The sequence below is a fragment of the Marmota flaviventris genome, chromosome 3 (genome assembly GCF_047511675.1).
Source record: "Marmota flaviventris isolate mMarFla1 chromosome 3, mMarFla1.hap1, whole genome shotgun sequence".
NCBI lineage: Eukaryota > Metazoa > Chordata > Mammalia > Rodentia > Sciuridae > Marmota > Marmota flaviventris.
This window is the reverse complement of record NC_092500.1, coordinates 11,601,576-11,612,303: the sequence shown is the minus strand read 5'-3', so window position 1 is coordinate 11,612,303 and position 10,728 is coordinate 11,601,576. Positions and strand designations below refer to the sequence as shown.

General features: G+C 52.6%; 1 long non-coding RNA gene across 7 annotated transcripts; it reads right to left on the bottom strand.

Annotated features, from left to right (window-relative positions):
• Nucleotides 1-1,667: 1,667 nt before the first annotated feature.
• On the bottom strand, nucleotides 1,668-10,728 carry LOC139705167 (uncharacterized). Of its 7 annotated transcripts, none has more exons than XR_011707027.1 (5): nucleotides 10,169-10,728; nucleotides 9,458-10,075; nucleotides 7,228-9,210; nucleotides 3,223-6,321; nucleotides 1,668-2,527 (listed from the first exon to the last, which is right to left on the bottom strand). It is a non-coding gene; the product is annotated as an uncharacterized lncRNA (long non-coding RNA). The 7 variants fall into 7 exon arrangements; XR_011707032.1 differs by having other exon boundaries at nucleotides 1,668-6,321; nucleotides 7,228-7,306; nucleotides 7,820-9,210; XR_011707029.1 differs by having other exon boundaries at nucleotides 1,668-6,321; nucleotides 7,228-8,679; nucleotides 9,035-9,210.

Here is a 10,728-nt window from a genome sequence, read left to right as displayed (position 1 = left end):
CTCCCCCCTCCCTCATACCAACCCCCCATAACCACCCTCCTGGCTCTAACCTCTGAGCCTCCCCATAAAAGTCCCAGAACTTGAGCCTCTCTGCCTCCTGTGAAATCTGCCAAAAATCCCATCTCACCTCCAGTCTCTCCCACCTGCCTGCCCGTTTCACCAGGCGAGAGGACATCTCCCTTGCTCTGATTGGCAGCTGTGTCCTACAGAGAGGTGGCCTTGATTTGTCAGCTCTGACAGATTAACTCTGCCTGGTCTCTCTCATTGCCCGTTTACTCCCTCTTGTTCCTCGCTTTCCCTTCAGACCCTTCCCTTTCCCACTCCACCCCTCTGCAGGGAGTCACCCTGGGCCTCAGGCCACAGCATTTGTCCCAGACTTGGGTGAGCAAAGCAGGAGTCAGAGCAGCCCAGGCAGCTGGCGGGGCCCACAGGGTTCGGGAGATGGCTGCCAGGTCCCCTTGCCCCTCTTGCTTCGGGTCATACTGACCTGATTCCAACCACGGGCGCTGGCACTTCTTTGCCTGAGGGGCTCCCTCGCCCTGCCTGCAGGGCCTCGGTGACAACAGTGGCCTAAGGAGCTGAGGAATGACCACCCCACCCCCAGCAGCCTGCAGCCAGGAGCTGTCGGATGTCGGATCTCGGATCTTGGACAGACGCCCCTGCCCTCACCCCTCGGTGGGGTGAGCCGCTCAGAGCCCAGTCTCACCCTTGTGTCCTGGCTCAGGACAGAGAGCCAGCCACCTGCCACCGTCCCTGGCAATCTGGCCGCAGTGCCCAGGGGCTTCCTGTGAGCTGACAGCTTCCCGTGGGGAGTCCACTGAACTCGGACAACGCTGAGCCTGAGCCGGAGGACAGAGAATATGACGTTTCCATTTTCCCAACAAAGAAGCTGAGAGGGGAGCTGGGTGACCCCACTGAGGTCACTTAATAGTTGACTGGGCTCTGCATGGCTTTGCCCCAGGGACCGTGTCCCTCCCACCTGCTCAGGGGGTCTCTTTGAGGGGTCTTTCCAGGCTCCGACCTATAGAGTTTGCTGTCTTTGAAAGCAGCTCAAACCCCAGGGGGCTCTGTCAGTGTCCCCTCTGCTGCAGGTGGGGGTCTGTCTTCCTTGGATTTCAGCTGCCTCCAGAGACATCCCAGCTGCGCCCAGGTGGGCTGATTTGGGTTAAACAGTGGATTTATATAACCCCCCACCAGAGCTGGGGAACAGAGCTCAGATGGGGTGGCAGACCTCGGCCTGGTCCTGTCTCTTTTGCATCTCTGTGTTGAGTGACCTTGGTGGGGTCACTTTATAATGCAGGCGTTTATGACCAAGTCATAAGATGACACGTTACACAATGTGAAACCTATAAATAAAAAACAAAGCTTTCTCTCAGCCTTGCTTCCTGGCCTCCCAGAGGCAATGACTTATAGATTTCTGTCTTCTACAGACACTCAGCGAACACGCAGGTATATTGTGCTCATTTGTAACATGAAGAATAAAGCTATTTTAAGGACGGGCCCAGGAATCATCTAGGTCTCATCCATGGCAGAAAGAAAGAAATGTATTAGTAGACTGTGGGATCTGTTTTTCTTTTCTTTTTTTCTTTCTTTTTCTTTTTCTAGAGGCTGAACCCAGGGTCTGGCACAAGCTAGGCAAGCACTCTGCCACTGAGCTACACCCTGGCTCTTTTTATTTTATTTTATTATTTTTGGTACCGGGAATTGAACCCAGGATCACGGAATCACCGAGCAACATCTCCAGCCCTTTTATATGTCTTATTTTGAGACAAGGTCTTGAAGCCAGATTTAAAATTAGGCAGTCAGTGTAGTTAGGTAAATCGGGTCTAATATAAATCTAAAACGGAGGCCATGTTGAGCAATTCTTGAAATGTTAATGAAGTCCCAAGAAAAGCCCTAGGCCCAAAGTCCATCACAAAGAACTGTTAATGAACAGCCCCAGCAGATTTGAAGATGGCCCATCCCAAAGCAGGGTTAATGAAGTCCTTCCTGCACAGATTACTTCTTCGGGGCCTTCCCACCTACGTTCCATCACCAAAAACTATAAAATGGAGAGACAACCGCACTTCCACGGATTCCACCTCTTGGGTCCCCTTCTTCCTCCGGGAGAAGTCTTTTCTGCTGTCCTTTAATAGACTTCTAATTTCTACTCTGACCTTGCCTCGGCGTGCTTCTCTGGTGTTATTCTTCAACATTGGGGAAGCAAGGACTCGTCACCGGCCAACAGCGGTAACACTCTGCTCTCCTTTAATGTGCCCAGGGAGGGTGGCCCTGCTTGCTGTCCTACAGCAGAGGCTGCCTGGGCAAGAGGCTGTTCCTGTGGCAGAGGGGGGTGGGAGCCTGTCCCTCCAGGGCCAGGGCGGGTCTCCCTGAAGGCTTCTCCAGGCCATGGTGCCATGGTGCAGGACCACAGGTTCCCTCCTCCACCTCTGCTTCCTGCGGTGCCCAGCGGTGGCCGCTACTGCCAAGGGAGGACAGTCCAGGTCGTGTGCCCGCCCCGGGGGCAGTTTCTCAGCCTGAGGGGCTCCTAGAGGCGAAAGTGGGTCTCACAGTCACAATGGGCAGTGTCCTGGAGACAAACCCAGCACCAGTACCGCCTCCCAAATGGCCCGTGCCGCCAACCCTGGCAAAGCCCTCACTGCCAGTCCCCTGGACCCTCTCCAGGGCTGAGACTCCTCACAGCTGTCCATTGATCACCCTGCCCAGGAGGGAGCCCCTTAGACAGCTGGGTCTCTGGGATTCTGGAAACAGGGGTCTCCTGGGGCTGGTTTAGGAGCCACACAAAAACTCAACCTGGTGTGTGATCCTGGACAGGAAATCAAGGCTTCTACAGACCTCAGCCATGGACCATGCATCAGTCCAGGCACAAATGCATGACACTCTGACAGCTGGCAAATCCAGCTGTTTCCAAGAGGGGCAGGGAGTCACACTGGACGATGACTGCAAGTGTGCAGGGACACTCTCCCTCTCCTACCAGCGCCTGACCCTCCCAGTCCTGCCTAGGTCGTACCAAGACTTATGCCCAAGGCCCCACCTGAGGGTACCCAGACTGCTCAGAGGGCACCCCCTCCCCGTCCTGGCGCATGGAGCTGTGTCAGCTGCAGCAAGGGGCAGAGGGGGGCCTGACAGAGGGACCAAGCCGAGGAGGCAGAGGTGATGGGCCCAGCGCCTCCTCCACAAGTGCCCACACAGGCTCTCGGTCACACTGCTTGGGCTACCTACCGGTCAGCTCTGGCCCCACTAGCGGCACGACCTGGGCTGGCCAACTGCACCTCTGCCCCTCACCATCAATAGGATCCCTGTGGCCACCTACCGGAGCGAGTTATTGTGGGACAAGATGTGGTGCTCGGTAAGGAAAGGAAGCGATTATTTGCGTAGGGCTGCAGAGCTGATGTCAAGGCCACACGACCTGCTTCTGTGACAGGGACTCCATCCATGGCAGGTACAGGAGCCAATCCTTCCTGCCCAAACCACCTACCCCTGGGGTCTGGTTCAGCTCCCCATTAGGGGACACCAGGAAGTGCAGAACCTTGGCAGAGCAGGGCTTTCCTGCCACCTCTAAAAGGAAACTGTTTGTATCTGGTGCAGCTCAGCGGTGGAGAGTGTGCCCAGCAGGCACGAGGCTGGCTCCCCCCAGCACACCTGCGTGTACACACACACACACACACTCAGAGCGCACACTCAGCCCCTTAGCCTTTTCTTCCTCTTCTGTTTTATAATCCCTCCATTTTGCAATTCCCTCCCAGTGCTGTGCCTGCCCCTCCGCCCCCCCCTCCTCTCAGCGCTTGGAGGAGGAGCCCCGCCTCCCGGCAGGCTCCGCCCCTGTCCCCGTGGACAGGTGAGGGCGCCAGGCACAGAGGGTTAAGTTACCTGCCTGAAGACACTTGACCGGAAAGGAACGGGGCTGGGATCAAACTCAGGCGGTGGAGTCTCCTTTTAGCTGCTACCTGACACGGTCTCTCAATGGGTTATTTTCTGTTACAGGCTATTTTAAAATTCTCTTTATATTCTTTTTCAAGAACAAAAATGGCCTATCATGTTCTTTTCACCTGTGATTCTTATGTCCATTGGCAGCTTTCATCTCCCTGATCCCGCCCGATGGGAGCCCCAGGGGAGGAAAGAACGTGCATTTGGGACTCGGGGGACCTCCACTCCCACCCAGCTCTGCACGCATCGCAACACGACCTTGGCCAGGCCCCTTGGCCTCGGTTTCCTTCTGCAGAGCTGGACAGTCTGGAGCAGCTGACCTCCCGGGCCCTCCTGCGTGAGGATCCTCTGGCTTCCTCGGATCTATTTTTGCCTGACACCTCTCCCAGGGGCCTGTGGGCCTGAGCTAATTTCCCTGGCTGGCCCCAATCCAGGCAGCTCAGGTGGAGAGTGCGGAGCTAATGAGGCCAAGGTCATGGGCCAGTTAGCAGCTCTTGGAGGAAACTCTGGCTTTGCAGTCGGACTGCAGCTCCCCCTCTGGTCACTGGGCTCGGGCACAGGTGGCCCCGGGGCAATTCACAACGTGATGCTGGCTCCTCCTGCAAGTCACCACTTTCAGTAGGAACCACTGGGAGCCAAGGTCCCAGCTACCCCTCATCACCGCAGGGCATCGTGTCCTGGAGTCACATCAACACACCTGAGGGACTTGGAGGGGTGCATGGGGCGGAGAGGACCAGATGGCCCAGCAAGAGCATGCCCTGCCTGCAGGTGGACCCACACCTGGTCATGATACAGAGACGAGCACCAATTCCATTTCTTCAAATCTAAAGCACAGGGCACGGCTGCCTTCTCCCAAGGACATGTCCGCCTTCCCCCAAGGTCACCCACTGCAGGGCTTCCGGTTTCCAGCCTGAGATCCTCCTCTTCCTACCTGTCATTTCCACCTCCTTGCAAGTATGCTGAGGTAGAAGAGCTTCCTCCTTTACATTGTTACCTGCCCTGGGGCAGGGCACTGTCTGCATTCTGCCTCCCTGGCACCTAGAGCAGTTCCTGGCATCGATGCAGCAAGAGCACGGTAAATATTGAGTGAATCAAATTACTACTGTCCCAGCGAGGCCGTGACTGTACTTGAATGGATGCAGCCCTGCCGACGAGTTCTGCTGGGTTGTTTCCAAACCCACCTATTTCAAAGAGTCTCGGGAAGCTCATTATTTAGAGAGAATTTGTGTGAGAATTCTAGAAAAAAACAATTCCTTTTATAATGTGCCACCACCCCCTGATTTGAACATCTTGCAAATTTTATGTTTCTTATTCTAGGTTTATCAGTTCAGCTCAGTGGATGTGCATTGTGAATTCTTACTATATTTTGTAATATTCGTTGAGTTCTTACTTTAATCCAGGCTGTGAACTAAGCCTATCCCAGGAGTGGATTCATCTAATTTTCAAGGCAACCGTGCGATATGGGCATTGCCACTCTTCCTACTCTGCAGATGGGAAAACCAAGGCAGACGGAGGTGAAGTCACCGGCTCAACCTCACCTGGGTAGTAAGTTCTAGAGTTTCAAACTCCAGAACCCACACTCTGAGCACAGCTGATGCTGCCCTTCAGGACCCAGGCACACAAGTGTCTGTGTAAAGGTGCTCATGGTGGGACATCTGTGACACTGCTGATGTGTGCAGTGGCCAAATGCCTCCAGAGAACTCTGCTGAGTGTGGACACTCCGAATCCCCAAGAACTATGTTTTGTACGCTTTCATTCCTGCGACCCAGAGAGGGTAGGATTGCAGAAACGAAGAAGAGATTAACAGTTGCCAGGAGTTGCTGAGGGGTGCAGGGGCAGAGAAAGTGGGTGTGTCTGTGGAAGTACAACCCGAGGGTCCTTGCAGCAATGGAAATGTTCTACAGCTTGATCATATCAATGTTAATATCCTGGCTGCAACAGTGAAGAGGTGGTCCAAGAAGCAGCCTTTGGCACAAATACAATCAGCAGTCTGAAAGTCCAAATGGAAAACTGGCCAATTGTATATTAAATCTGTGTGTGGTCGTACAGATAGCAATTGTGTCAGTCAGCTTTCTTCACTATAATGAAATACCTGAGATAATCAGCTTACAAAGAGAAAAGGTTTATTTTAGCTCACGGTTTTGGAGCCTTCAGTCCAGGATCAATTGTCCCCATTGCTCTGGGCCTGTGCGGAGGCAGCACATTCATGGCAGGACCATATTGGTAGAACAAAACTGCTCATCTCATGATCCAGAGAGCAAAAAGGAGGACCAAGAAGAAGACACATGGGGCTGGGGTTGTGGCTCAGTGGTAGAGCGTGCGCCTTGCACGTGTGAGGCACCGGGTTTGATCCTCAGCACCACATAAAAATAAAGGTATTGTGTCCATCTACAGCTAAAAAAAATATTAAAAAAAAAAAAAGAAGACACAGATCCCATAATGCCCTTCCATGGTTCACTATCTTCAAGGGTCTATCACCTCCCAATAGTGACACCACGGGGAACAAGCCTTTAACCCACGTATCTTTGGGGGACAGTCAACATCCAAACAATAACAACGATTAATTATTATTATTTTTTTCAGTGCTGGCCTCACATCTGCCACTGAGCTACACTCTAGGCCTTAAATGCTTCATTTATTTGTCAACATTTAAAACTTTTGCAAGATGTTAGCAATAGGGACTGAGGTTGTGGCTCAGTGGTCGAGCACTTGCCTAGCATGTGTGAGGTACTGGGTTCGATTCTCAGCACCATATAAAGATAAATAAATAAAATGAAGGTATTATGTCCAACTACAACTAAAAAATGAATATTAAAAAATAAAGGTATTGGGGCTGGGGTTGTGGCTCAGCGGTAGAGTGCTCCTCTTGCACGCGCGGGACCCTGGGTTCAATCCTCAGCACCACGTAAAAAATAAATGAGTGAAAGAAAAGTATTCTGTCCAACTATAAAATAAATATTTTAAATAAGTAAATAAATAAAGGTATTGTGTCCAACTACAACTAAAAATATTTTTAAAGTATTTATTTTTTTAGTTTTAATTGGACACAATACCTTTATTTATTTTTATGCAGTGCTGAAGATCAAACCCAGGGCGTGCACATGCTTGGCGAGTGCTCTACCGCTGAGCCACAACCCCGGCCCAACTGAAAATATTTTTAAAAAAAGATGTTAGCAGTAGAGGGAAGTTAGATAAAGGGCACCTGAGGTCACTCAGGGTTTGTTTTAGTCAGATTTTTTGTTGCTGTGACTAAAAGACTCGACCAGAACAACTGTAGAGGAGGAAAGTTTGGGGGCTCACCGTTTCAGAGGTCTCAGTCCACAGAAGGCTGGCTCCATTCCTCGGGCTCCAGGTGGGAGAGGGTGGCAGGGGGAAGCAGCTCACAGGAAGCAGAGAGAGATACAAATATATCCCCCAAAGCCACGCCTCCAGTGCCCCCCTCCAGCCACACCCCAGCTGCCTGCAGTTACCACTCAGTTAATCCCTATCAGGGGAAGAATTCACTGACTGGTTTAAGGCTCTCACAACCTAATTATTTCTCCTCTGAACCCTCTCGCATTGTCTCACACGTGAGCTTTTAGGGGACCTTTCACCTATGTTTAGGAGACATAACGGTGTCATTTCATACGAATGCAAAACCAAATGCTTACTTAGAAGTCAGAATGAGGAGCTCCTGTCTTGGGGAAGCTCACCTCTAGGCAATGAGACTCCTCACTCTTCCGATCTCTCAGCTCATTCATAACATTAAAAAATGATGGATAAATGGCCTCTTTACATTTTTCTTAAGCTTTTGGTGCTTGCTGTGGCTTATCTGGTGGAGCACCCAATCAGAGGAGAAAAAGGGAGATTCCCTTGCCAAATACCACACCAAGCCAGGCTCTGGGGTGCTCACCTGTGATCCCAGCACTCGGGAGGCTGAGGCAGGAGGATCTCTTAAGCTCAGGAGCTAGACATGATTCTGGACAGCACAGACAGATTCCATCTCAAAAATAATCACCCTCGAGGGCAAGCCTGTTTGTTCAGCCTGTGGGGATCACCTTTCACATTCAATTTAGTCAGAAGGCAGATGCTAATGTGTTCCCTGTAAAGAGATCCTTTCTCTTAAAAATATTTTATTTATTCTTGGGATGGTAATAATAGCCCAGGGATGGAGAAAGTGAGTGTTTTGGAGTTAGAGACTCCAACATCTGGATCTTAATTCTATCCCTTAGTAGTAGTGATCACAGCAACCTTGAGTGTCCCTGAACCTCAGTCCCTTGAGCTCTACAATGAGATTGACACTGAACAAGCCAATAATTCAAAACCCACAGGGCTGTGGTGGAGATCAATGAGAAAACATCTACCAAAGAAACTAGAACAATTCCTGACAGGTAGTAGTTGCTTCCTATGGGATACTCATTACTATTAATAATAACTGTTCCCCATTTGATTAAAATGTATGAATTGTCAAGATCATTGTACTGTCATGTGTAACTAATAAAAAAACCCAAACTGTAGTTTATATAAGAAAGTAAAGGTTTTTACCTTCACAGTGCCCTACAGATAGCCCCATGATCTCCAAGAGTTTGCTCATATCAGCCAGGAGAGTCTATGTTATGCTGCAGTAACAAACAAACCCAGACCTTAGCAGTTTACAACAACAGAGGTCATTGCTTGCTCATGCTGCATGTCTGTCATGGGTCAGGTGCTCCATGGCTCCTGTCATCTTCCCTCCGGGACTCAGGGATATGGCACAGGCAGTCTGGAACACAGCTAGTTGTCATAGTAAAGGAAAAGGATCTTCTGTCAGCATTGCATGCTATGGCTAAGAAATAACAGGTTATTTCCATTCAGAACTCATTGGCCACAGCTGGTTACGCATCTGCCACCTGCCCTGGCCATAAGGAGACCAGGAAGAATAATCCCACCTCCTATCTGAAAGGGGGAAAGACGGAAAAGTGTGACCAGTAGCCCTAATGACACAATGCTTTTGAAAGCCACAGCACCGATCAGAGGGATGGAGGCTCAGTGAGACCATGGTGAAGCCAGGGGAGAGTGAGGCCCTGGACGGAGGGTCACCCCAGGGGAACGCTGGGCCCTTTCTCATCTGCACTGAGCCCAAGCAGACCTGGACGGCTCTGTGCTGCAGGAAAGCAAGCCAGTCCTCAGGGATGGAGTCACGGCGGTGGGACAGCCGAAGGAGGCCTGCTCTCCTGGCTCTCCTGCTCTGGGCGCTGGGCACAGCTGATTTCCCTGGCTCCACCCTCCTCTCTGTCGCTTTCCAGAGCCCATTCAATTCTTCTGCTGTTTTCGGGAGCCCCCAGGGTGTTTCCGGGGTGATTTCGACTTTCTGCCCGCCCCATCCGTGTACCAGCCACCACCCCTCCCTGCTCGGGCTCCTCCCTGCTCGGCCCCTCCCTGTCGCCCCCTCCCTGTCGCCCCCTCCCTGTCGCCCCCCACAGCTCCAGTTACTGCTGACCACGGAAGCGGCAGCGGCTCTGCGGGCGCCAGTCCCCCGAGGTCCCCGGGGTGCAGACGTAGTTCAACTCACATGTCTGTGCCAACAGCGCCACCTCCCGACCCTGCAGAGGCTGCTGGCAATGTGTGGCGTTCCCCGCCCTCAGCCCTCGCCCGAGGGTTCAGCGCAGGTCCTAGCCCAGGGACGCCGCAGGAGCGACGCCACGTGGATCACCTTGCCTGCTGACCCCTGCTGGCCTTTGTTCACATCTGGACCTCAGGTCTCCCCTGCGCCCTCCTCCCAGCCTCTGCATGCCCAGGCTGCCTCGTCCTGCCGCCACCTCCTCCACCCGAGGGGAACCTACGCGCCCGTCCCAGGGAACCCGTGCTCCACTCCTCCGCCTCAGTCCAGCCCTGCACGAGCCCTGTCCCCTGAGGGTTGGACTGGCCAGTAATAATGGAGGATCTGAGGAAGAAACGCCTGGGAGTCAAAGGCGTTTCCCAACAGCATCCTCGTGAGAGCCGACGCTGCGCCCTGACAAGCCGGTCACGCGTGCTTGGTGACCTCAGGAGGAGAGAGGTGGGCCTGACAAACACCTCGGCCTTGGTGAGAATATCTCTGTGGGCATCTTGTTTGTCCCCATAAGCAGATGCCGTGGCTGGGAAAGTCTCCTCCTTTGTTCTCCGTTTGCCACGGATGGCTCACGTCCTCCTGGTGGCCAGGAGAGGAGACATTCGCTCACCCTGCAGAGCCGCGGCTCACTGGAGGCCCCTCCCCTGCGCCCTTCAGGGGCTGTGAGCCCACCTAGGTCTGCTGCATGCTCTGCTGCCTCCGATGAGTTTCCTAGAAGCTTCCTGCCTGCGTTGAGTCTTCAATTGTCACATAGGAACAACAGCTTTTCTTTAAAGGATTATTTTAAGGGCAAGGTGGGAAGAAGCATGCTCCTACCTGCTCCTTAGGATCACTGACTGGTGAGATCTGACTATTGTCACCTCTGGGCACCAACCAGAGGGCCCGTTACTGACTTATTGCCAGACCCCTCTCTAAAATCCAAGATGCACATAAATGGGAACTGAAACCACACAGAAGGAATGTCTGCCGGGCTCCACCCTGAACCCCAGCTCCATCCCTGGGCTGGCTGAACCAGAGGGTCGGTCAAGTTCAGCCATGGCCTACCATCCAGCCTCCATCCTCCTGGGCACCTGCTCCCACAGGCTCTGTGATCTCTGCAGTCCTGACGCTGACTCCCTGTGCGTCTTAGTTCCTTGTCATTTGACAGTTTGTACGCAGCCTTCCTAGTTACAGAAGTCCTCCCCTTGTCTGCAGTTTTGCGTTCTGAGGTTTCAGTGTCTGGAGGTCAACTC